General features: G+C 37.6%; 1 long non-coding RNA gene across 1 annotated transcript in view; it reads right to left on the bottom strand.

Moving 5' to 3' along the window:
• Positions 1 to 22,378, bottom strand: part of LOC310895938 — a 43,189-nt gene extending 20,811 nt beyond the window's left edge. Inside the window, exons 1-2 of the long non-coding RNA XR_014581057.1 lie at positions 22,177 to 22,378; positions 5,712 to 5,821 (exon numbers count right to left, since the gene is read on the bottom strand). This is a non-coding gene — a long non-coding RNA (uncharacterized lncRNA). The remainder of the gene's footprint in view (positions 1 to 5,711; positions 5,822 to 22,176) is intronic.
• Between the last annotated feature and the right edge of the window lie 1,380 nt (positions 22,379 to 23,758).

The following is a 23,758-nucleotide window of genomic DNA, read 5'->3' on the forward strand; positions in this document are numbered from 1 at the left end:
GAAAGTAATCTTCTAATCATTCCAATATGAAAATTAGAGATGAGAGGTCTTTTTATGTTCTTTGATGCATTTCCTATGTATTTATTTTTTCAACATCAGAGATCTTTCTGAAAAGTGAGATGATTCCTGAATGTGGTGATTTTACTTTGCTGTGCAGCTGAACTCCACCACAGCCACTCTCTCACTCCCCTTCCTCGAAGGAAAAGTGGAGAAAATATTATGTAAAGGGCTCAAGGGTTGAGATAAGGACAGCAAGATCACTCACCAGTTATCATCATGGGCAAAACAGACTCAGCATAGAGAGATTAGGGTAATTTGTTACCTATCACTATCAGATTAGCACAGTGAGAAACCAAAAGCAAACTAAACACAGCTTCCCCCCCATCCACCCTTTTCTACCTCCTCCCTCTGAGCAGCACAGGGGAATGGGGAATGGGGGCTGCGGTCAGTCCCTAATGCTTCGTCTCCACCGCTCCTGCATGGTCACTCTCTGCCACTGATGTTCTAATTATAAAAACATACACTTTACAGGATATTTTTCTTGCTTGTGTTTTTGTTTGTTTGTTTGTTTTTGTTTGTGTTTTGCTTTTGTTTTGGAAAACTTGGAGAAGAACATAAAAGAGTCATGTCTCTCATTGCAATGCATTCTGTTCTTAGGAATTTTATCCTCTATTACATCTTGATTCCTATAGGATGTAACAAAGTAACTCATTTTAATTATCACTTCTGTTGTTAGGAAAAGGTTGAAACAAGATGCAGCTATGAAAAAATTAAAGTATAAGAGTATAATTAGCATCATGTGGTGTGACTAGAAGGAAAATAGTCTTGAAAAACAAATAAGATTTAATTTTGGCAGGAATTACAGGTTTGGTTGATAAAGACAACTGCAGAAGTAGAATAGTTAAGTATTGACTTCTAAAAATCTGACTTTGAAAGCAGCAGCCTGTATTATCGATGAATTAAGAATCATCCAACAGATAGACCCCGAAAGAGGTATTGAGACCTGTTTAAGAATAATTAAAGTATGACAAGATATTTGGGAGGTAGGTAATCTGGGTTCATATCCAGTCCTTAGGCTGTATACCAGTTTTGACTGGGATAGAGTTAATTTTCTTCATAGAAGCTTATATGGTGCTATGCTTTGAATTTGTGATCAAAACAGCGTTGATAGCACACTGATGTTTTAGCTGTTGCTGAGCAGTGCTTACACAGCATCAAGAACTATTCTGCTTCTCGTGCTGCCCTGCCAGTGAGGAGGCTGGGGGTGCACCAGGAGATGGGAGACACAGCCAGGACAGCTGGCCCAAGCTGACCAAAAGGATGTCCCATCCTGTATGGCATCATGCTCAGTAATAACAGCTGGGAGAAAGGAGGAGGAAGGGGGGGATGTTTGGAGTGATGCCATTTGTCAGCCGTTACGTGTGATGAGCCCTGCTTTCCCAGACATTGCTGAACGTCTGCCTGCAGATGGGAAGTAGTGAAGGAATTCCTTGTTCTGCTTTGCTGCATACATAGCTTTTGCTTTATCTAGTAAACTGTCTTTATCTCAACCCATGAGTTCTGGCATTTTTAACTTTCTGATTCCCTCCTCCATCCCACTTTGAGGAGAGTGAGTGGCTGCATGGGGCTTAGCTCCCTTCTGGGGTTAAAACACAGCAGGCTGAATCAAGAAAAGGGTAATCTGCCCTGGGACTTTCCAAATTCCTAAGATCTGTATTTTTCATTCTGAAAGATAAATCTGTAATCTTCAGTTTTGTTACACATTCCTGATTCTGAGAAATCCCTTTGTAAAACTCTCATCAAAACCAGAACAAAGAAAGTTTATTAATTCCAATATATTTATAAACTCCAGTGAAAAAGACCTTTAAAAACACTGGACTAGGTCTGCTTTCTGTGGAAATTCTGGAGGGGCTGACAATACAGCTGACACTAATTAGTATCTTCTTCAGTGATATGGAAATAATATAAAACTACTGCTGATAAAATCATATCAAATGATGCAAAGATAAACAGAATACTAAATAATGATAAAGAAACACTATTGCACTTGGTAAATTGCTCAGTAAACTGACACCATTCTATCAGGGTACATTTTAATGCACTAAAATGTGCTTAGGAGGTGCAAAACACGCAGGACAAAGAAGGGACTATTTTGTGGACTGGGCAGCTGTGAACAGGACTTAGCATCCTCACCGTCTGAGTTGACTGTTGTGGTACAAGGTGGATGCAGATGGCAGGTGACTATTTCAGGCTGTGTGTGTGTTTCTGAATGATACTGATTACTAAAGATGTCTCAAATCTCAGAAAGAAAGAAAAAAAAAAAAGCCAATCACATTCAAATTGGAAAAAGTCTTACATTTTAACAATCTACACACCAGGGAAATGGTGAATTCATTTTCCTTCACCCTCTTCAAGAGAAATAATGTTTCAGTCAAACAATTTCCACCATTTCCTTAGGTAACCTTACTTCTGTGCTTGCGATCTCATCTTGGATTGCAATCCTGTAGACCAGGAACCTCTGATATACCTTAAAACAACTTTTAGTCTTCAACATATCTAGCAGGATGAAATGTGTTAGTTTGTAAAATACAGACCATTTGATGAAGTTCAATTCTTCAAAGTGAATCAGACATGTCAAGTATATCATGTGCTTGAACAGACAGTCCCAGTGACAAACGTAGCACCTCAAGCTGCTCCATAGGACAGGTACTTTCATATTACTGACGTAATTCTGCCATGCTCCATCACCTGCAGTGTCAACTGCATTACGGATCAGTCTTGTGACAAAGTCACAAATCACTGCAGACAAGTACATAGTTCTGCAAGCTCCAAAACTGAGGATGCCTGGTTTGCCATGAACTTTTTACCTGTGTGAAAGACTTTGGTAAGTAAAAAACGGTATCTCCAGCTGGAAATTCAGTCTTCTTCCCATGTACATCATCCGGTGGCTACGCTGGGTGAGCTCCCAGTGAGGTTTTTCCTCAGGTTCTGCCAATGCAAAGTATTTTTCCTTTACTCATTCATTTACTTTCATGAAACTCTAGGACTAGCCTGCAGTCTAGTTTAGCAAATTCAGGCTTGTCATTTAGACTTTAGTTTTAGGTACATAGTGATGCTGTTTAAGTGCCTTAGCACAATACGCAGTGAAAGGAAGGAAGCAGATGTCTCTGAAGACGTTTGAAGAAGCACTTTTGTCCAACTAATTTTCATTCTTAAACTATCATCATCAAGAACTCACAGTGCAGAGATCTCTAAAGGCACCTGCCTTAACCCTAGAGGGAATTTAGTAAGTTACTTTAAAAGCACTTCTTCGCTAGAAGTGAAAAAATAAAAAGATTATGGGTCTTTAGCTGAGGAGACTTCACTCTGAAGGCTAGTCATCACCAGTTGTATAAAAACTATCATCAGTGAAGAGCAGACCATATTAAAAAAATATATTAATACACAAACATGCATGTATTTTATGATCCAAAGTCTTTTTTCTTCCACAGAAAAGCATACTAAATATAAAATGCTTGATATTTAATTTTCCTTTTATATTAATCTCTAAAAGAAAAGCTTCAGCATAATTTGAGATAGCTGACACCCACATTTTGAAGATTTTTTTTGGTTTTGAGATATCAGAATTTTCTATTCTAAAGAAATTTGAATAAAAAACAGCCTCTAGCAGATTTTTTGTTATTAGTATAGAGATTCTCATTGATATCTTTCTTTGCCCACAGAACAGTGCTTTATAAATAGCAACACCACTTCATCGCATTTTTCTAAGCAAACATCACCACTTATTATTGCTGAGATGATGCTACAGCTGGCTGAACAATCCAGCCGGAGTCTACCGAGCTGGCCTTAAACATGTCAGTAGAATTGCTGGCAGCAAAGTCTGTGCACTGAGAACCTATAGATCTGCTAGACACACACTTCTGTTGTTATAAAGCTCCACTTTTTAAGTTGGTGTACTTAGTGACCTTTTTGTCCTGGGGCTACCTGAAGTTTAGGATTTGACTTGGATTTGTTTTCCCTCTCCTCCATATGATAGCCCAAAGGCTAGTCCTTCTTCCTGGTTTTGTTGCTCTTTCCAGCACACTAACCTATGATGGTTATTTTCCCTGTTATTCTTTCTTTGTCTTATTTCTTGTCTCCTTTTATCTTGATACACTTGTTCCAAACCGATGGCTATTTTACTTCAGCGCTCTCCCTGAAATTCAGTAGGAGACATCTTTATAGCGATAAAGCTGCTTCTCTCATAAATCTCCCCACTAAGCTGGATTCACACTCTCCACAAAAGATTCAGCCTTTGATAGAGATTCCTTTCTCCAAATTTATGTGGGAAAGGAAAAATTCTTAACTGTGCAAGTTTTTAGAACATGTTTTGATCTGAAGTTTTTGTCTGGAGTCACAGAACTCATCAAATTTCTCTCTTGTTGTTCAGACACAATCTCTATGTCAGTGTCTTATTTATTTATTTTATTTCATCAAGATATTTAAAAGGTATTATCTCTTTTTTTTTTTTCATCTTTATCATGGGAGTTCTGTATACAGCTCAGTTCTTGCATTCATTGCATTTTTGTATGTATGTTTGGTATTTCAGTCTGAAGTTGTTTGATTTTTTTCTCAGGATCGTAGTGTTCAGCTGTTAATCACAGTCTTTTTCTCAGCATGAATCTCACAAAACTGACTATTGCTACTGTTTTACTTACATCACATGGTAAACAATATAAAAGAAAATTCTTTTCTTCTGATGAACCTCTGTTTATCAGGTCTTTAATTGAGAGATTTTGCTATTGTAACTAGCAATCTAGCCACATGCTGGCTTCTCAGTCCCCTTTTCAACATCTTTCTTCTGCAGGCTGGATAATTTCTTTCTCTAAGTATTTTCCATAATTTTTTATTCACGTAATTTTACTAGATGGCAAAAAGCAAAACAAAATGTACATAAATTGGAACATTTCTTTTCTGAGAAAGAGTTTTCAAGGTTTCTCCACTGAGGAGCAGCATTGCCAATGTTCAGTCTCTTTGGTTCTCCATATAGACCAATAATTTAGTAATTCCCTGTGAGATACATCACCTCAGTAGCAGCAGCTGAGCAGCAGCTGATAGAGGAAAATTTTGTTGAACCTTCCTGGAAATGCCACAAATTCATTTGAAACTGTGAATCTCTGTAATAAGACGTCCAAAAAATTTATGTGAGGGTCTACCAAGAATCAGTCTCTCCATATCATTTAGTGGATCTATAACTTCTCTTGCTATCTCTACATTTGAGGCAGATATTATGGAAAAAAATAGAAGAAGACATGAAGATACAACGATTTATGATTACAGCAAACACTTGTTAGGTTGTTACATGCGAGATAATTATTTATTATATGAGTGTTTAAAACTTGCACGACTTTGAAACTGCCAACACTCTGAACCTTTACTATTTGTAGTGTTAACTAATAATTGCAATATAACTTAAGGGTCTATAAATAAGTGCAAAACTTTCTCACTTCTTTCACAGTCCCTGTCTCAAAACAACAAAACAAAGCATATCTCAGACACTTGAAGAAAGTAAACAGTAAGCATAAATGGTTATAAAAAACACAGTAGTATGAAAACACAATAGTACTACATGGGAGTGACAAAACACAAAGTACTGAGAACCCAAGAATTGCCCAGGAATAGTGTTTTCTTCAAAGGCAGAATCTAATCCGAGCTCAGAAAATTGTACTCACAGTTAGAGGAAGCTCCCACTGGCAAAAGACGTTTCACTGAATGCAACAAGCAGTCATACATACAAATCCCTGCTTCAGCGTGTCAGTACCCTTTCTCAAACCGATGTTGCCTGTTTGTGTGTACAGATGTGAAACAGAAGCACACATCAATAAATTATTCACCAAACTTTGAAAACAGCAATGCAGCAAGTCAGCTCCTCTGTTGGGATGAGCCATTGATGCTCCTTCTCTGAGAAGCTGAGATCCTGTTTTGAAACTAGTGGCTGGGAGCACTGAAAATCTTTCATGTCCAGAAGTTAAACAATGTTGGGTTACTTTTCCATACCTCATCTTCAGTCACTGCTTTGTTTGAAGGTGTGCAGAACAGAGGAAGTGGTAAGACCTTGCCCTTTCTCTTTTCTTTCCTTTTGTGTTCTCTCTAAGTTTGCTTAACAATTATATTGTTTGTTCTGTAAGTGAAACCACAGTAATAACCTTTGTTGAACAATGACCACCAAACTTATCAGTACTAGTGACAGAAACAGAGCCTGAGATATAACTTTTAGAAAAAAATCAAGATGTATTATTTGTTCTCTATCTCTTCACTCCATTTTTTATCATAAAATTGTCACATCATATGTCTTTCCTTAAAAATATTGCTTTTTGCCTCCAGCAACTCACAAATCACAAACATAGATTGTTAATGATGTTTCTGCCTTCCTTTCTTCCTTTCAGAAGTAAACTTTCTGTCTGCTATCTTCTCCCCAGGAGAAATGATCTTTTAACAAGTGCAGCATGTATTTAATCTCATAACTCTGAGATAGCCTTCTCCTATCATGTACCTCTCCCATGACCGATTTTCCACTTTGTTCACTTGGTTTTTATGTCATTCAGGACTTCTGAAAGCTTACATGTATTAGGATGTGCATGAGCACAAAATCAGGTGATATAAATTATATTCGAGTTCTCCTGCTAGCACTTTCTGTTTCCTGCTGGTAGGTCTTCAGAGACAAGCAGCTAATAGGAAGTACTGTACAATGAAACTGAAGTGGAATTCAGGTTCTCTGAACCTGCATCTTTATCCTTACAAACTTGAAGTCTCAAGGAGACTTGTTCTTCTGTTTGAACTGAGTGGGCTTTGTGCTGAAACATAATAGCTAGCACCCTTCAAATCTAGAGTTAGCTCTAAATGAGTGAGCAACCTTTATTAAACTGCATGCCTTTTCAGGCTTCTCAGGGCAGATTAGGGAGGAGTAGTAGAGAGTTGACTTCTGTAACTTTAATAACTTATTAAAGGCCAGTTCCATTACCACCACATTTGTCTGCGCAGAGCATGCTGAACGTTTACTATCAAGCAGATGTCTGGCATGTATTCATTTAGCAATGTAAAAGATAAATGTAGTGCAAGTGAGGCAGGAGCAAGCATTTTTGTTTACTGGTCTTGTGCTCCTGATTAACATTACTCCAACTTATGCAAAGAAGATCAGAAATCCAACCATATTTTTGGTTATCAAATCATCCTTTGTAGTTGAATTTTCTGCAAGAACTCCCAGCAACCAGTTTCTTTTACAACATACCAGATTTACAGCATATTAGGCTCACTGTAGCTGTGAAACTCATTGAATTGGATGGAATTTGCAGCTCAGGAAGCTTCCAGCCCAAGCAATTGAGAGAAGGCACAGAGAAGGAACAGTGTACAATAATTTCTTCTTCAGTCATACACTACTAGATAGCACAAACATGACTCCAGTTAGCTGGTCCTTTGTTTGGCCAGTATCTGTGTTCTTACCGTGAGCTGCAACTTATTTGGGTATTCTTTCAGCTCCGTAAAGTTTTCAACATAAGAGAAGTGATACAAATATTCTGGCATGAACTGGTTTAGTCAGGATACTATTATATGAACAGGCTGGCCAGAATTTACAAAAGAAGAGGAAAAAGGGGCAAACCTTAATAGAAGAGTGCCACTTCTTATCAGCTGGACAAAGTGGGCAGCTGAATCTATTTTAATAGAAAGTAGATGACCTGTTAGGATTTTTCTTTTCCTTCCTGGGCTGATGAAACAGAATCATAGGATCAAGCATAGAATCATAGATTCATTTGTGAATGATTCAGAACAGAATAGATATAGAATAGAATCATTCTATCTCCTAAGAAAAAAGTAAACAGAATACTTCCTATTTATGAGAGGACTTGTGGTAAAATTAATGAAATTAGTGGGTTCTGCAAGACTTTTCACACATACTAGAAAGTTCTCTTTTCTTGCAAATATTTAACATGTAAAACCACACCTAACATTTTATTCTTTGAAGTATTTGTGACTTTCTTTAAGTGACATATAAATGTAGTAGCAGTAGTAATTTTTAATATTTAACAAGCTGTTTTCAAACTGCATTTTTTGAATACTCAGAAAGCAACTTTTCCTCATATCAACTTCAAATACCAGAGGAGCAGAAGTGACGTACCAAGTCCTGTTAAAGGAATTTTCGTGTACATGTCTATCATTTCTGAATAAAAACCTGTTGTAACTCTTTCCAAGCCTCACCCCCCTCAATACCACTCTAGCTTAATACCCATATTGAATAATAAAGTAGAGAATAAAGTCCTTGTGTTTTCTCCACAGAATGCAAAGTGTTAGGTACATAAATCTTTTAATAAAATGAAGCACTAAGGAAAAACAGCTCATCAGCGGTCGTTACAAGTGAATTAATCTTCTATATTACCATCCATAAATATTGTTAATGCATTAGAGTTTCACACATTGAACTCAGAAATGAGAAAATATAAATCATGAAAACAACCAGCACTTTTCAGCCACCTCATAACACAAAAGCCCAGTGTCCCTGTACAGCACCTTGTAAAAACCGTGAGACTCTCCATATCCTAGAGGACTGAGACCTATGTAAGGTTATTTGCAGCAAGCGGCTGGCTGTAGGATGACTTCTTAGTAAATTCAGTTCACAAAGGACAGATTCTTCAGTGTTCATAAGCCATCTGGCATCAAAAGCAGACCTGCTTGCTCCTCTGTACACGGTATGAACCTGAGGAGTATTCTTGGGTTGCTACTACACAGGTGCAGAGTACAGACCTGTACAGCAGACATGTCTCAGTCCTCCTGCAGTGCCATATAGCTATCTAATTTTATTTTCATTTGAGACCTCACTGTACTACTGCCTATCACACACCTTTGATTTTCATCTTATTCCCATCCATATCCTTCTGTAGCACATAACCTTCTCCTGGTGGAGAATTCCCTTCTCCCTGGGAATTCTCAGCAGCTCCTTTTTGGTGGTCTTTTACTGGTCTTGTAGCTGATGAATGAGACAGATGAAGCAAAGTTCTGGCTCTGTGCTTTAACTATAAGCAGTATACCAAAGATCTGGGATATATAAGAAATGAAGCTAACTAGGAACTACTGAATGTATTTCTTATATATCCATAGTAACGGAGCTCACTCCAGACTTTTTTCACATGGTCAGCCACCCTGACAGTGGTTGCTATGGATGTTTTGATGGTTTCCCTCTGACTATTTGACAATTAAAGGGCTTTATAGAAACTGATTTCTTTTACAGGATATAATTTCCTTGAGATGAATTTGACTACATGCTATCCTGGCACTCCTCTAAGTACCACAGTAATCATCACACATTCACACATACACACATACATAGGCACAAATCAAATAGCAGAAGATGCTTATTTCAGTCAGAGTGTTTCCAATGAGTAGTTAATGAAAACACTCCACATGTAGATAACTGCAATATGGGCAGCCTAGTTGAATGTAATTGCGATCCATCTTCACTAAAATTCCTGTCTGCATGGCAACAAGGCACCACACAGCCTTGCAGCAGGTCTGAACCCAAAACCTGCATCCAAAGAAGAAAAATAAAAATAAAAAATAAAAAATAAAAAATAAAATAATAAAAAAAGATTTTTCTTTATTATCATCTGATATCATTTCCACATTATTGTTTAGCACAACAGGGCTTTTTGAGGCTTTTCACTCCAGCACAGGTATTAAACTGAAGAATGCTAGTAGCAAGTGATGAGTTGAAGATTTGGAGCACATACAGATGAAAAACAGCCTATATGGCTTTTGGATAAAAGTAACTCATAAGTTGTAAAATACTGTCATGAAAAGCTTGGTACACTAACAGATTAATTAAAATTTGACTTTACAGGACAGATACCTTTTATTATTCAAATCTCACCTGATTTTATTCACTTCTTTCTATGTATCCTATTAAAATAATATGAGCAATTAATATTAATCAGATAAAAGATTTAAATAATTCAGTTAAATAAACCTTCCACATCTTTCTTCCTTCTAAAAAGGTCTTTATGTTGTAAGTGTTCTAGTTGAAGAGCACAAGAATCATTTTACATTCAACCTTTGTCTCATTTAAATGACAGGAAAAAATGATTTTTAAATAATAAATAAAAAGCCATTACCATTCACAGATGTACAAAAAACAATGATGTCATTCATGTTATTATGCAAATCATATTATTTCCTCTCCATTTATATTTTAATTATCCAAGAATAACTATAAACATATAGCATACTAGATACACAGCATACTGGACACAAGACATTTTGGTGCTGCAAAAAATAGCAATTTCGTCATCATTTGTGGTCATAAACTAATAATGAAGATAATAAATTCTTGTTTGCTACCTTCTGGTTTTGGTTTCTATTATTTCACTCATTTTAGTGTCTGTCTGATACAAAATTGCAAAGCAGGTATGTAAACCAGAGCATACCAATACATCTTAGGTGATGAAACTCAAACGTACTCTGTGCCGTCCACAGTCCATATTGTAAGACTGATTCAGAGGCATGCTTCTGATTTCAGCAAATTGAATGGATTCATTCATACTTGGAAATGAGCAAGGATATGGGGAAAAAAGCGATCTTGAAATTGGTTTGAGAAATCATTCAAATTGAGTAGCATAGAAATGGCTATCATGTGGGTTAACAGACCCTAAACAGAAGTGAGAGGAAACAGCCTGATTGGAGATCAGTCAGTTAGCTCTTTGGGAATGTTCAGGCAGATAGAGTGACCAGGACAGTAATTTGAAAACAGTCCTGTTGAATGGAGCTGTGAAAACCAACGAGTTAGATGACGTGACACAAAGAGACCTAGAGGGATTATAAATCTGAGCCAAAAGGAGCAAAATGAGTTTCCTCATTTCCTAAAAAAAAAGGTACCTAATGTAACTGGGGAAATCCAATTAAAAACATACAAAACTACTCACTCTGGTGGATAAGTCTGGGCAAGATAAATGATATGAAAATCCCAAGGGTGAAAGCCAAAAGGGTGAAAGCCAGGAGTTGGCAATGTGATATGGCTACAAAACAGATTTATACCATTTAGGGTTGTATCCACAGTATGGAAAAAGAAGCTGTGGGACTTTCTGTCTTCTGGTCTGCTTTGACGACATGTGGTGGATTTTGTGGTTATCTCCCAGGACATTAATAAGAGAGATACTGACAAACTTGAAGATTTCCTAGAAGAGCAAGAGCATTTGCAATTAAATTAAAGATTTAAAAAGCATAAGGTATGTTACTGTGGAAATAGAAAACTATATAGATTCTTGATAGGTTTGGGTTTAAAGACAGCAGAGGTCTTTCTTTCGTATTTAAAGAGTAGTAACTCAACCTAAGAGAAGTACATGCAGAACTTAACACCATTAGAAGACAATGCTCCTACACATTTATGCAAGGTCTTTTCTATGGCCATTCTGCAGTCTTTTTCAGTAACAGAAGTAATTCATGAACATTTTCTGTGGAATAATTCTATAATTAAAAAAAAGACATTGTCATTGCACAAAGGTATGTATGATCATATATACATGTCATAGAAACATACCGCGCATACCTCTTGAGTAATAGAATATATGAATTTACAGCAAAGTCTTGTGTCAAAAAAATAATCCTCTACACAAGTTCTTGCAAATACAGCCTTTGAAGAAGAAATATACTTTTAATAGATGCACACATTTTGTTGAACATTTATTATCTGAAACTGTTTAAGAAGTCAAGTCATCTTATGTGGGAATTATAATTCTACAAATAAGATCTAATTAATATTTCATGCCATCAGAAATGAATATCACAGTATATATTACTATATGAACATAATTAGTGCAACAATCATTCCCCGTATTATGCTAAAAATGAAGAATTTACATCAATTTTGATTACTAAGCTTTTTGCATTAACAGAAGTGACAGAATATAGGTAATTCAAATGTATGAAGATGTACTGATCTCTGGGAAAGGCTGAGGATCAAAATGGAATGCAGGGAAAGTTGAAATACATGTTTGCCACTTTAATTAAAATTATAACAATAATCTGTGTAAAAAGCGTTTTAAAAATATTCTCCAATAAATTAAAATAAAGAAGCGAGCTTTCCTGGGTGCAAACATTGCTAATCAAAAGCAGCTTAAGTTTTTGTCTCCAGGCACTGAGTGGATTTCATACTGTAAATCTTTGTTATCAAGTGAATGAATGTGCGACAGGGATATGGAATATTCATTAAAATGTTGAAACATTTTATAGGGTGAAACAATACACAGTTGTTTACTTCCCTGAACAATGATTCAGCATATAGCAAGTATTTATTGTGTTACATCTCTTTTGTGATGAAATCACAACTATTTAAAGTATCACAGCAGAAGTTCTCTTGCTGAAAGTTTCAGATTTTCTTACTTGTTTCTCAAGTATCTAATCCAGTTTACAAACAAAGGAAATCTTTGAGACAATGCAGGAAACCTATATGTGTTTTAGGTTAGGTTAGATTTGATATTCATTTAAAAAGATGATTTGGAAATGCAATGGGGAGGAAAGATACACAGCATTCCCAGTTTCCAACTAGAAAAGTCCAGACGTCGCTTGCCAGCCTGAACTATCTTTCTTCAGGTAGATGGTGAAACATTTTTCTGCATTTTCCTGAACCTCCTAACAAGGAAAATCAATTCTGTCATATCATAGCTCAGAAAATAGACACAGTGTATAATGTCTGCAAGGACCTACATAATTCAGGGGAAAAGAAAAAAAAAAATGCTTGCTCAAAATAATACCCTCTGCCAGGAACACTACCTGGGAGGAATAGCATCCATGAAAACATGCAGGCATCTGAACAAGTTATGCAAACTTACACATGGGTGAAATGACAATTAATTTACCATTGCTGAAATGATGACTTCCTTAAGAATATGGAGTGGACTACTGCCCTTCCAGATAGGAAGATTACATTTTGAAGGAATATGAAGGGGAGAAATGTGAAAGTGGGGCAGGAAAATGGAAAATATTCCATAGTTTAATTTGCTATATTCTTGTAAGTTTTGAACAAAACTTTCATTGGTGTTACTAAAGACTCAAACGCAAATGAATCTATAGCCTTCCTTCAGTAAAATTTTAACAGAATTTTATCCCTGACACTGATTTTATCTAATGATTGAAAGGGAAAATTTCTTCAAGTGCCATCCAGCACTGCCAACAGTGCCAACAGTACATTCCATCAAAAACTCATCCCCTCAAGTCAACTTTAAAATATCATAGATTCAGATTTATGAATACTTCATTTGGTTCTGGTACCAATAGCCTTACAGGTCTGGCCTTTCCTAGAGAATTTAACTTCCTGGGAGTCATAGGAAAAGTGCTATTAATCAATAATTTAGCATTTGAAAACCACTCATAAGCAGATAACGAACGAGAGAAAAAGCAAAGAACATGTGTTTTATTGTAAGAAAAAAAAAAAATTTTCTTACCTCTTTACCTATATATCAAGGTAGCAAGTAGTGCTACTATTATTCAAAAAGCATGGCTTTCCACAACTCAAAGATAGTTCTTATAACTGAGTGCTGCAGCATGCTTTCCTTCACAACTGATCAGTTCAAGAGCCCATCTAGAGCTCTTCAGGGCTTACGTGCATGACTTTCTTTCTTACAGTATGCAGCCCATACGGAATTTGAAAGCAATTTTACCTGAGAAGCAAAGATATCACCTTAAACATAAATCTGTTTCTCCCTAAAATATTTCTTTATCATTCAGTTCTATTAATGACCCACAATGCTACATAACCCAACAGAGCTAAAATTTAAAATGCAAGTAACATGTTTAAAAGAAACTTAAAACACCTGCAGATTGGTCTGTGATGGGGCTGTAGAAAGAAACAATGAACATAGTATTCACACCTATGAGCACTGCATAATGGAACTGAGCATGCACACTGGCTAGGTGGTCAGGTAGGTTAACAAATTGGTACACATAAAAGAAAAATAAGAAACACAGAGTTCCAGTTGAAGGGGTCTGGAAAGGTGCTGCCAAAGCAAAGTGTGGTCTGCAAAGAGATCTCTGTACTGAGAAAAATTTGTCTAGATGCAGGCTGAATTTCCTTGCCATTAGCTCCAACTGTTCTTAGGTTTATGGTTGGAGTTGAGACGAAGAAAAAACTCATAGTTCCACTGCTAATAAAAAGACTCTCCAAAAGAAAGGAAGAGCTGAGGACAGAATGGTCCTCAAGCATATAGCACCTGTGATGGAACAGGTGTCCAAGACCGTAAGAATAAGGAAATAGAGAAAGGTAAACACCAGAAGAATGGTTTTAAGGATTCTGGAAAAGTTCCAGAAAAATAAGGGACAGGTTGGTGCAAGAATTCCAATATGGAAACAGCTGTGTCTGGAATGAGAGTGGAAATGGTGGCAAAAAGGTCAGAAGTTGGTAGGGTTGTATGACTTACAAGAAAGCCAATACCATGAGCCACTTGCAATGGTTAGGGGTTAGGTCTAAGAAAGAGAAAAAAATAGAGCTTTAGTAGTAGTAGGGCTGCAAATGAAAAGCCAAAATAAAGGGGGAAGGGAAGAAGGTGGTAAAAGAATTATCCCCTGAAAGTTTTCTCAGCTCTGCCTTGTCTGGGAATCTGGGTATAAAGCACAGGATATGCCTCGAGGCTAAGGTTAAGGATTTGGATTAGGATTCCATTAGAATTAGGGGAAAGAGAAAGCCTAGAGCTCCAGCTGAAATGGAGCTGCAAACAGACTGAAAAAGTGAGGGTAAATTGTAAAAAGAATTTTGTCCCCTGAGAACCTTTCATTTGGACCAGGGAACTGGGCACAAAGGTTCTGCTGAGGCCAGGACCTAAGTGTGACTGGACTTCTGTGGTTCTTTTATCTTGAACCGTAAGGATCTGTAATAAGAGGCCAGTCATGACTGCTGCTCATATCAGAGGGCTTGATATAGGGCTTTTTATCCCTGAGATGAAAATTCAAATATCAGGTGTTCCTTTTCTTAGATTTTCCAGATGCCCAAGCACAGTTATTCCATAGTTTCACTGTCTTTTTCTCTTGACTGTTATTTTATTCATAAGTGTAATCCTTACTATAAACTAAGCCTAGACATTGCCCAACTTCATCTTGCCCAGTAAAGGATTTACTCAAGGGAGAAATATAGCCTATTTTTTTTCTTTTTTTTTCTTTTTTTCTTTTTTTCTTTTTTTTTCTTTTTTTCTTTTTTCTTTTTTCTTTTTTTTTTTCTTTTTTTCTTTTCTCTTTTTTTCAAATGAACCCTCTCCTGTACCACTCAAGCTCTAGGCTGTTTCTCTCAATCATTGGAGAGTTGTTAAAGGAACTGAGTGGTGCAAAAATAATTCAGGAATTTTTCATCTTCACTACCATGTTTTTTTCTAAGGTTCATTTTAGGCTTTGGGTTAGGGTTATTTTGACTGAAAGGGAAAGTCCAGAGTTAAGTTTGATTGCATCTGGTCAGCAGCTGACAAACAAACCCATGAGCAGACTCTAACATTTCTCTCTGAGGAACACCGAATCTTTGGATGGAGCACTGTCTTTTGCATATGCATCATCCAAGCATTTGTGTTAGAGAAGATATACAGAGCAAACTCAGAGATGAAGTTATGGTGGGACTGTGCTGTACTCTCTGCTAAGAGTTGGTGCTACTGATGGAGAATTGCATCATATTTATGAGAGCATATTGCTGAATAGAGGTTTTCTCTCCTATGGTCCAGCCTAGGCTTAATGTACATGGCTGTGGTTAGGCCTTCTGAGGGAAAGAAAAAAAAAAAAAAAAAAAAAAAAGACCAGAACTTCAGGGGGACTGGTTCTTGAGAAAGGCTGCCAAAGGGAACTGTGAGTTGCAGAAGTAAAATTTCTTTCAGCCAATTTTCAGTATGGCCTTTTGTGACACTCAGTAGAGGTATAAGGTTTGTTGTTAGGGCTTTGGTCACTGTTGTGACAAAGAGAAACCCTAAAATAACAGTTTGGAGGCAGCTTAAAAAGTAAAGACTAACATTAAAATCCTTTTCCATTTTTCCATTTCATCCATTTTTCGAGAATAGTGATTCTTTGCTTAAAGTGTTGTCCCTGTCCTATGGTTTAAACTAGATATATGCCCAGGGATAGGGATGAGAAAAAGAGATATCTCAAAACTGCACTTGCATGGCCACTGGAAATGGGCTGCCAAAAGAAACTGTAATTCTCCCATGAGGAACTTTTTGTCATGATGGGGCTGGCATGCTTTTTCTGAGGCTCGCCTAGCATTAGGGCTTGGGTGGAAAGAAACATAGTAATATGTTTGAACATATCATAGAATCATAGAATCATAGAATATCCTGAGTTGGAAGGGACCCTTAAGGATCATCAAGTCCAACTCTTGATACTGCACAGGTCTACCCAATAGTTCAGACCATGTGACTAAGTGCACAGTCCAATCTCTTCTTAAATTCAGACAGGCTTGGTGCAGTGACCACTTCCCTGGGGAGCCTGTTCCAGTGTGCAACCACCCTCTCTGTGAAGAACCCTCTCCTGATGTCGAGCCTAAATTTCCCCTGCCTCAGCTTAACCCCGTTCCCGCGGGTCCTGTCACTGGTGTTAATGGAGAAAAGGTCTCCTGCCTCTCGACACCCCCTTACAAGGAAGTTGTAGACTGTGATGAGGTCTCCCCTCAGCCTCCTCTTCTCCAGGCTGAACAGGCCCAGTGACCTCAGCCGTTCCTCGTACGTCTTCCCCTCCAGGCCTTTCACCATCTTCGTAGCCCTCCTCTGTACACTCTCTAACAGTTTCATGTCCTTTTTATACTGTGGTGCCCAGAACTGCACACAGTACTCGAGGTGAGGCCGCACCAGCGCAGAGTAGAGCGGGACAATCACCTCCCTTGACCTACTAGCGATGCCGTGCTTGATGCACCCCAGGACACGGTTGGCCCTCCTGGCCGCCAGGATGTGTATGTTTCCATACATATATTTTACTGGCCTTAACTACCTTGCAGAATTTTGATGTATTCATGTCCCTGCATGGTGCCATCAGTAATTTTTCCTTGTGCTAACCATACACTTGCAGAGTAGGCAGGAATACATTCACTTAGGCTAAGTGCAAAAAGCATGGAGGAGAAAGCTACAAGGTCCTTTGTAAAGGAATAGACATTTGTTTCTGTCTTCCAACATACAACAGCACACATTTTCATCTTGTTAATATTATTTTGACAATAAAAAACTACATTTTCTTGTTTTGTATCATACTGTTCTCTTGATCCTCTGTTGCATTTACATGAATGCTCTCACACAAAAATCTACTCCAGAATTTTCTGATGATTTTTCTACCAGCTAAAAAGCATTAGAAACAACACTGGTGTTTAGAAATAATTGAAAGTGCTTTCAGTGGCTTTCAAGGAAATATAAATAAATAAATTCTATATAATTATTCTACATAATTAGTTCATTGTATAATTGCTCTTGCACCTTTGCCCATTATCACAGTATCTATGTGTTTGTGTGCTATATGCTACAGCAAAGTATCAAGCCAACAGTTTCAGGATGGTAAATCTAGCCCACACAACACAGCTTATAATTGAGGCAACATAAATATAACTTTTTTGTTGCTCCTGGCTGCATAGATGGTCTTTCATAAACAAACTGAGGATGACTAAGCAATGCTAGCCTAAGCACATCTATTTAGGAGGTCTTTTGTATAAAAACCTATTTTCTTAGGAAAGGAGATACCTATGACTTTCCTCAGGTAGAACAAAAATCTGATTTTCATAACTTGAGGGAATTCAGATTTTGGTTTTTCATTTAGTTCATTAAGAGCAGCAGAGACCCACATCCAAATATTACCAAAGAGTGTAAGTCACTTATACTACAACTTCATTGAAACCTACCTCACCATACCTATCTCTAAGTATGAGCAAATCAGTACAAGTGAAATACACAACCTCTCTGTAAAGCTCTGACATAAATGAGGATGATTATGGGAATACTGGTCATGGGAATAATCCTAACAGTATTGCACCGACAGCTCATATTTAGTTTGCTCCTTTGGGCCAGCTTCTTCCCATGAATCTAACCCAAATTATGCCTATGTTTCTTACTGTTTCCTTGAACATCTGTTTGCTAAGTCAGAATTCAGTCCACTGTTTTGCATTCTGCTGGTCAGGCATCAGTTGAAATCTTCTTCTACCTTATGCACGTCAATTTTTAGAGCTTAAAAGTAATATTTTGAACAAAGTATATGAGCCCAAGAAATGACTTTTGTTAACCTTCCCATTTGACCTCTCTTTATTATTATTCAAATATGTGTATAGGAAATATTTAACATCCTTATAAGATTCAATATTGTACATATTTAAATAAAAGTACATTGACTCTGCTCCATATACAAAATAAACCCTATAAAATCCAAACATTCTATAGCTCTTGGACTCATCACTAATGACAACAATGAAAATACTACATAACAAGAAAATGCAATTCTGCAGCACACTGCTAGATGATATTGAAAAATTTCTCAGATTGCTTGCTTATTACTCAGAGCATAAGACTGAAGCATATATAGGTAAAAGCTGTGTTTTGTTGTTCTTCCTGCATATGAATACTGAAGAGTTGAGTCTGGAAATCTACAGGTACCCAGACATGGGCTAATTATAGAAGCAATAGTATCACAATGGAAAGTCTAAACAGATACTAACAGATGGAAAAAATTATCAGCACTATTCAAGTCTTTGCCTGATTGGTATTAATGAGAAGTAGAGGTATCTCCTGAGGCAAATGAATTTTTTAAGGAAAAATGTGAATTTTAGCATATGCTCTATTTCATATTTTATAGGTTACAGAGAATAACTTTCTATTTACATAGATGTGGGGGTAGGTGAGCAGGAGTGATAGCTAAAGATAATCAAAGTCTAACAGATTTTGCTCACATATAAAGCTCACTCCCTTCTCAGAGCCCATTCTGGAACATCAAGCAAGTAAATTTAATCATCTATTTTATTTTATGTGGCTCTATGTTTGTGCATATATGTGTGGATAGAGGTTCAGACTGGTGTCCTATCTACACATTTTTTTCCTTTTTTTTTTTTTTCTTAGGTGCCAGAAGCGTAATACTACTGCTGTGTAGTGTTGTAAGACAAGATCGCTACAGCAAAACTACTTTGGGGCTGTTCTCACTGCACCCAGCAATCCAATTGTCCATACCTAAAGCAATATCTCTACAAATGTTTTAAAGAAGCAATTTAATCACTACACAGTATCAGAGGAAACAACAGCCCAAGAGACTCACCTAGGCAGTGAGAGTGGCCATGTTTATACTGTATCAGAACACAGACTTGTCCATGTCTTTGCCCTGTGGCAAAAGGGCTATAATTGGAGCTGTAGCTGCATTTAGCCCATTAAAAGAGATGCCATTACACCCAAATTCATCAAGGGCAAAAGGGACATACCACATAAACAAAGCTAAGACTGTACTACTATTCCAATTAAGTTTTAGCAGGTCTGTATTATCTAATTAATTGCCAGGGCCCCCCATGCACCAATAGGTTCTAATTGCTTTGACCAATCTCCACCATGCACCATCTGCCCATCGGTCCACGAACTTCAGTCAGGCTCCTTGCCTGAATCACCCTGCAGGTATGTTTGTGCACAGTTTCTTCCTGGTTTATTTTGACAGGTTGTTTCGTATAGCTCAGATCATCACTGATCTGAGCTATATAAAATCACTGATCTGTAAACGTGTCCTCTTACTGTCACCATCCCTGCACTTCTCAAGCCTATGCCTCTGTCAGTGGATTCTGTCTCTCTGCATTGTTGTTTTGGGCTTGTTTTGTCTTGTGGAGCAGCTTCACCTTGTTATTCCTTGACTGTACTACAGAAGAGTCTTTTTCATAATACAGCTCAAATTATTTTAGAAAAAAATAATAATAATAATAATTCTGGTATCTATCCTTTTTCACTGGTACTCTTCTGGAACTACTCTGATATTCCTCTAGATCCTACGGGAGAGGAGTGAGCAAGCAACTGGGTGGGTGCTTAGCTGCTGGCTAGCTATCAACCATACACAGGCAGAAGGACATGGACTCCAAGCAAAATACATTGCTACTGTGCTGGTTTCAGCATGTATCTTTAGAAATGTTTCTAGCCTTGTTTGTTAGCTGCTGATACCTAAAGTACTATTTTCATTAGTCAAACCTGGATCTACATCAGATTAGGCAGATAGTTAGTGAGAAATGCAAAGAAATGGAGACTTTCTTTTCATCCCCCCCAAAAATATTTGCAGACAGGGAGGAAAGGAAAAACACAGAATGAGATCCCTGTTTCTGCAGTGCCGATCAACTTAATCCTTTATAGATCTATGTTCATCTGTCCAACCTGACATCAGGATGTGGCTTAAAGTGTGCAAGAAAATACTCCACAGATACTCTCTATCCTCCCTTCATTTTCAGTATGCTTAAACAGGGACAGATATAAAAGCCCCTGAGTACTAGTTTTGGTGGTGGAAAAGACTTGCATATATATGCCCCCAGCCTTTTATTACCCAAACAAGGCATCATCTGTTACAGCATAGGCAGCTACTCAAGAGCCAAGGCACAGAGATGCACATTACCTTCCATGACAGCAGTAAAAATGCACATCTTCTATCCAAAAATTGTCTATTCTGTTCTTGACTAGGATAGCTCAGAGCCCTGTGGAGTTCTTCCTCATCTGTGCCTCAAGTTATAGTAAAGCACAGGAGTCTGCCCTGAACCATCATTGGCATGTTAACGTGCTAATCTGAATTCTTTCAATACTTGTAGGTTAAGTACATTAATAGGTTTTATAGGATGAAAATAAACAGTAAGATGAGAAAAAAGAAGTGCTATTAGGGAAGACTAGTCTATAATGACTATCAGTTGAGACATGGTTGAAATCAGTAGTTTAGCACAAACGTCTAATATTCACTCACATATGCTGCCACCTAGAGTCCAACATTGGGACGTTATGGAACCATGGATAATAGACTCACTTTCAAGAAAAATTATCATATTTGTGTGGATATTTTAAGAAGTAGAGGAAGGTGGAGGTGCTGGTATTTAGGGGAGTAAGTGGCAGGGAAAGGTGAAAGAGCAAAACATGCAATCAGTAGGTAATCTTAAAGTTGAATTTTTAAGTGTCTTGCTTACAAAATCTGTAATGGAAAAATTCAGACCTTACATTGAAAAGTGGAACTTGGCACAGGAAAGAAAGTCAGAGCTGCTATTCTGTACATTTATCAGAATACTTTTAAAATATACTTATTTCCAGTTCAATTTTCAAGTCTGCAAACTAATGGTCAGCAGACTAAGCGATGTTCTACTTGAGCAGCCTTGCCTTCAATTTTGATGAAAAAGCCTGCCAGTTTTCAAGAAAGTCTTAAAGAAAGTATATTTAAGCTTCCCTCCACCAGCAGAATATCACAGAAGACAAAATATCCCCATGAGGTAGGCTAACTGGAAATCCAAGGCAGCCTGGAAAATGAGCTATCCTGCTATGCTTTAGAAATTGCAAACAGCAGCAACCCAGTTTCTCAGATAACCTGAAGGAGCTGGCAGCATTTGCTGCTAGATGCCTAATTCAGTGCCTGGACTCTCACACTGTGTGTAATTTGCTTAGAAATGAGCTATGAACTTGGATCTCAATTTGCACAACAGGATATGGTTTGATTAAATGTGTCCGGATGTATTTGTAATGGGATTATAGATTTCAATTAGGAGTAAGGCACAATCATTACAAGGTAATACTTTTTCATGCATGTTTTAACAAGCTGAACTGGGGCAAGGAATGGATATGGTGGAAAAGTCTTCTGTTTCTTTCTCCCCTCCTTTACCTTCTTGCTGCTTCTTCAAACTCAAGTGCTGTTTTGTTGGTGGTGGTGGTGGTTGGTTGGTTTTGGTGTTGTTTTTTTTTTATTATTATTATTTTATTTTTTATTCCCACTATAACCTTACCATTTTTTCCTTTCCCTTTGCTGGCCTGCTGTCAAAGTGATAGTTTCTATTTCCACTGAGCTCCATGTGAATCTACATTCCCCGTAACTGTCTGATCTGCAACTCGTCTGCCTGTTAATGAATGACAGTAACTAAATCTTTACTATAGTGAATTGCTCAGCCAGGAGGGTTAGGCCAATTGTTTCCATACTGTCAGTAGGAGTACTGCTTGACTAAACAAGCCACTGCTCCCTTACCTGCGGTAGCTTCTACACTGCAAGGTGGGTAACAGGCTTGAGAGGCAAGTGTGTGTTCACTGAGTCCCACAATGCTGGTTCTTTCCATCCTCACAGTTAGGGGTAACTGAAAAAAAAAAAAAAAAGCTAATTCCAAATATATCCTGCTCAGTAGGTGATTTAAGCTTCACTTACACCTATTCTGTCCAGACTGCATCTAAAAGAGTCATTTTGCAGAACCACACATACTGAGATTCTCTCTTCTCCAGAGGGCTTTACAGCTTAAACTGTTTTGACTCCTTGGTGTAAAATTCAGGCTTTACAGCATGGATTGTGGCCAATTCTCTTCTAACGAGTCAACCCAAACCTCTGTTGCCTGCACTAGAAAGAGAATGCTGTCCCAGAGGCATGTGCCAAAGCAAAACTTGCAACTGTTCAGCTACATTTTCTTTCCACAAAACAGGATAGATTCATTCAAAATGCTTGAGGGAAACACTCCCTGGCCTCTACATCTTTCCAAACTGTGTTTGGGAAGTCTGAGAAACTGATACCAGACATGGACCAAAATCATGCTAGAATGTGCATTAACTGCACTGCTTTGTTTGGATCTGTGCCCTGGTCTCAAGTAGACTTGTGTCCTCAGAAAGCACCAACTTAATACAGGGTGAAAATAGGAATACAGCTGTTTCTGAACAGGATGCTGGTCCTGTGGGTAAGAAATATTGTTTGTTAAATATCATTTAAAAGTGCCCTGATTCCTCCTGTGAAACAATGTCTATGTTAAATGGAGAAGGTGAGAACAAGTCAAAGCAGATTATTCTGCCTGTTTACTAGGGACTTTAAAAATAACCATAACTGATACCAATAATAATCTTGTGACAGGCAAGAGAGTAAGTTTCTAACATGTATTTAGCAGCCACGCTGCCAGGAAATCCACTCAGTCCCATAAAATATCCTTCAGGGGTGGAAGGAGTGGGACAAGGAGAGTAGGTGTTTATGTTAGCAAACTGTCAGCAATTTGTCTGATACATTTCTTGAGGAAATGGGGTGAAGATGGGATGTCACAGCAGCTATTGCTTTATTTTTCTCCATCCCATCTAATTTCTTGAAAAATTAAACTCCTTAAGACTACTAAATGCAATAAATCATATAGGTTGATATATATAAATATATATATACTTACACTCTTAACAGAAAGTATATTGCCACTGTTATTTCAGGCAGTCACATCCCACTTTGAGGGGTACATAAACACTGAAGTTCAAGAGAAGTGTCTGCTCAGTGATATGGCTTACCTGAACTACCCTTCTCTTCACCACCTGATGGTAGACAGCTATTTCTATAATTTGCTTCCTTACAAAGTGTATAAATGCAAGCAAGGAACTATCCAGAACATGGCAAAAGTCCTACTTTAGCAGGTTTCTCATTCTAAATAATAGGCACCAGAAAACAGAGAGGAGACAAAGCAAATAGAAATGGGTTTGACTTTGCAATGGCTAAAGCATATCTTTTTTCTTCATATATCATTGTGGTGGTTGCTGATGTTTAGTATTATATAGACATCTGGCCTGATCATGGCATAATGAGTCAATGGATTGCTCAT

This window comes from Anser anser (genome assembly GCF_964211835.1).
Source record: "Anser anser genome assembly, chromosome: 3".
NCBI lineage: Eukaryota > Metazoa > Chordata > Aves > Anseriformes > Anatidae > Anser > Anser anser.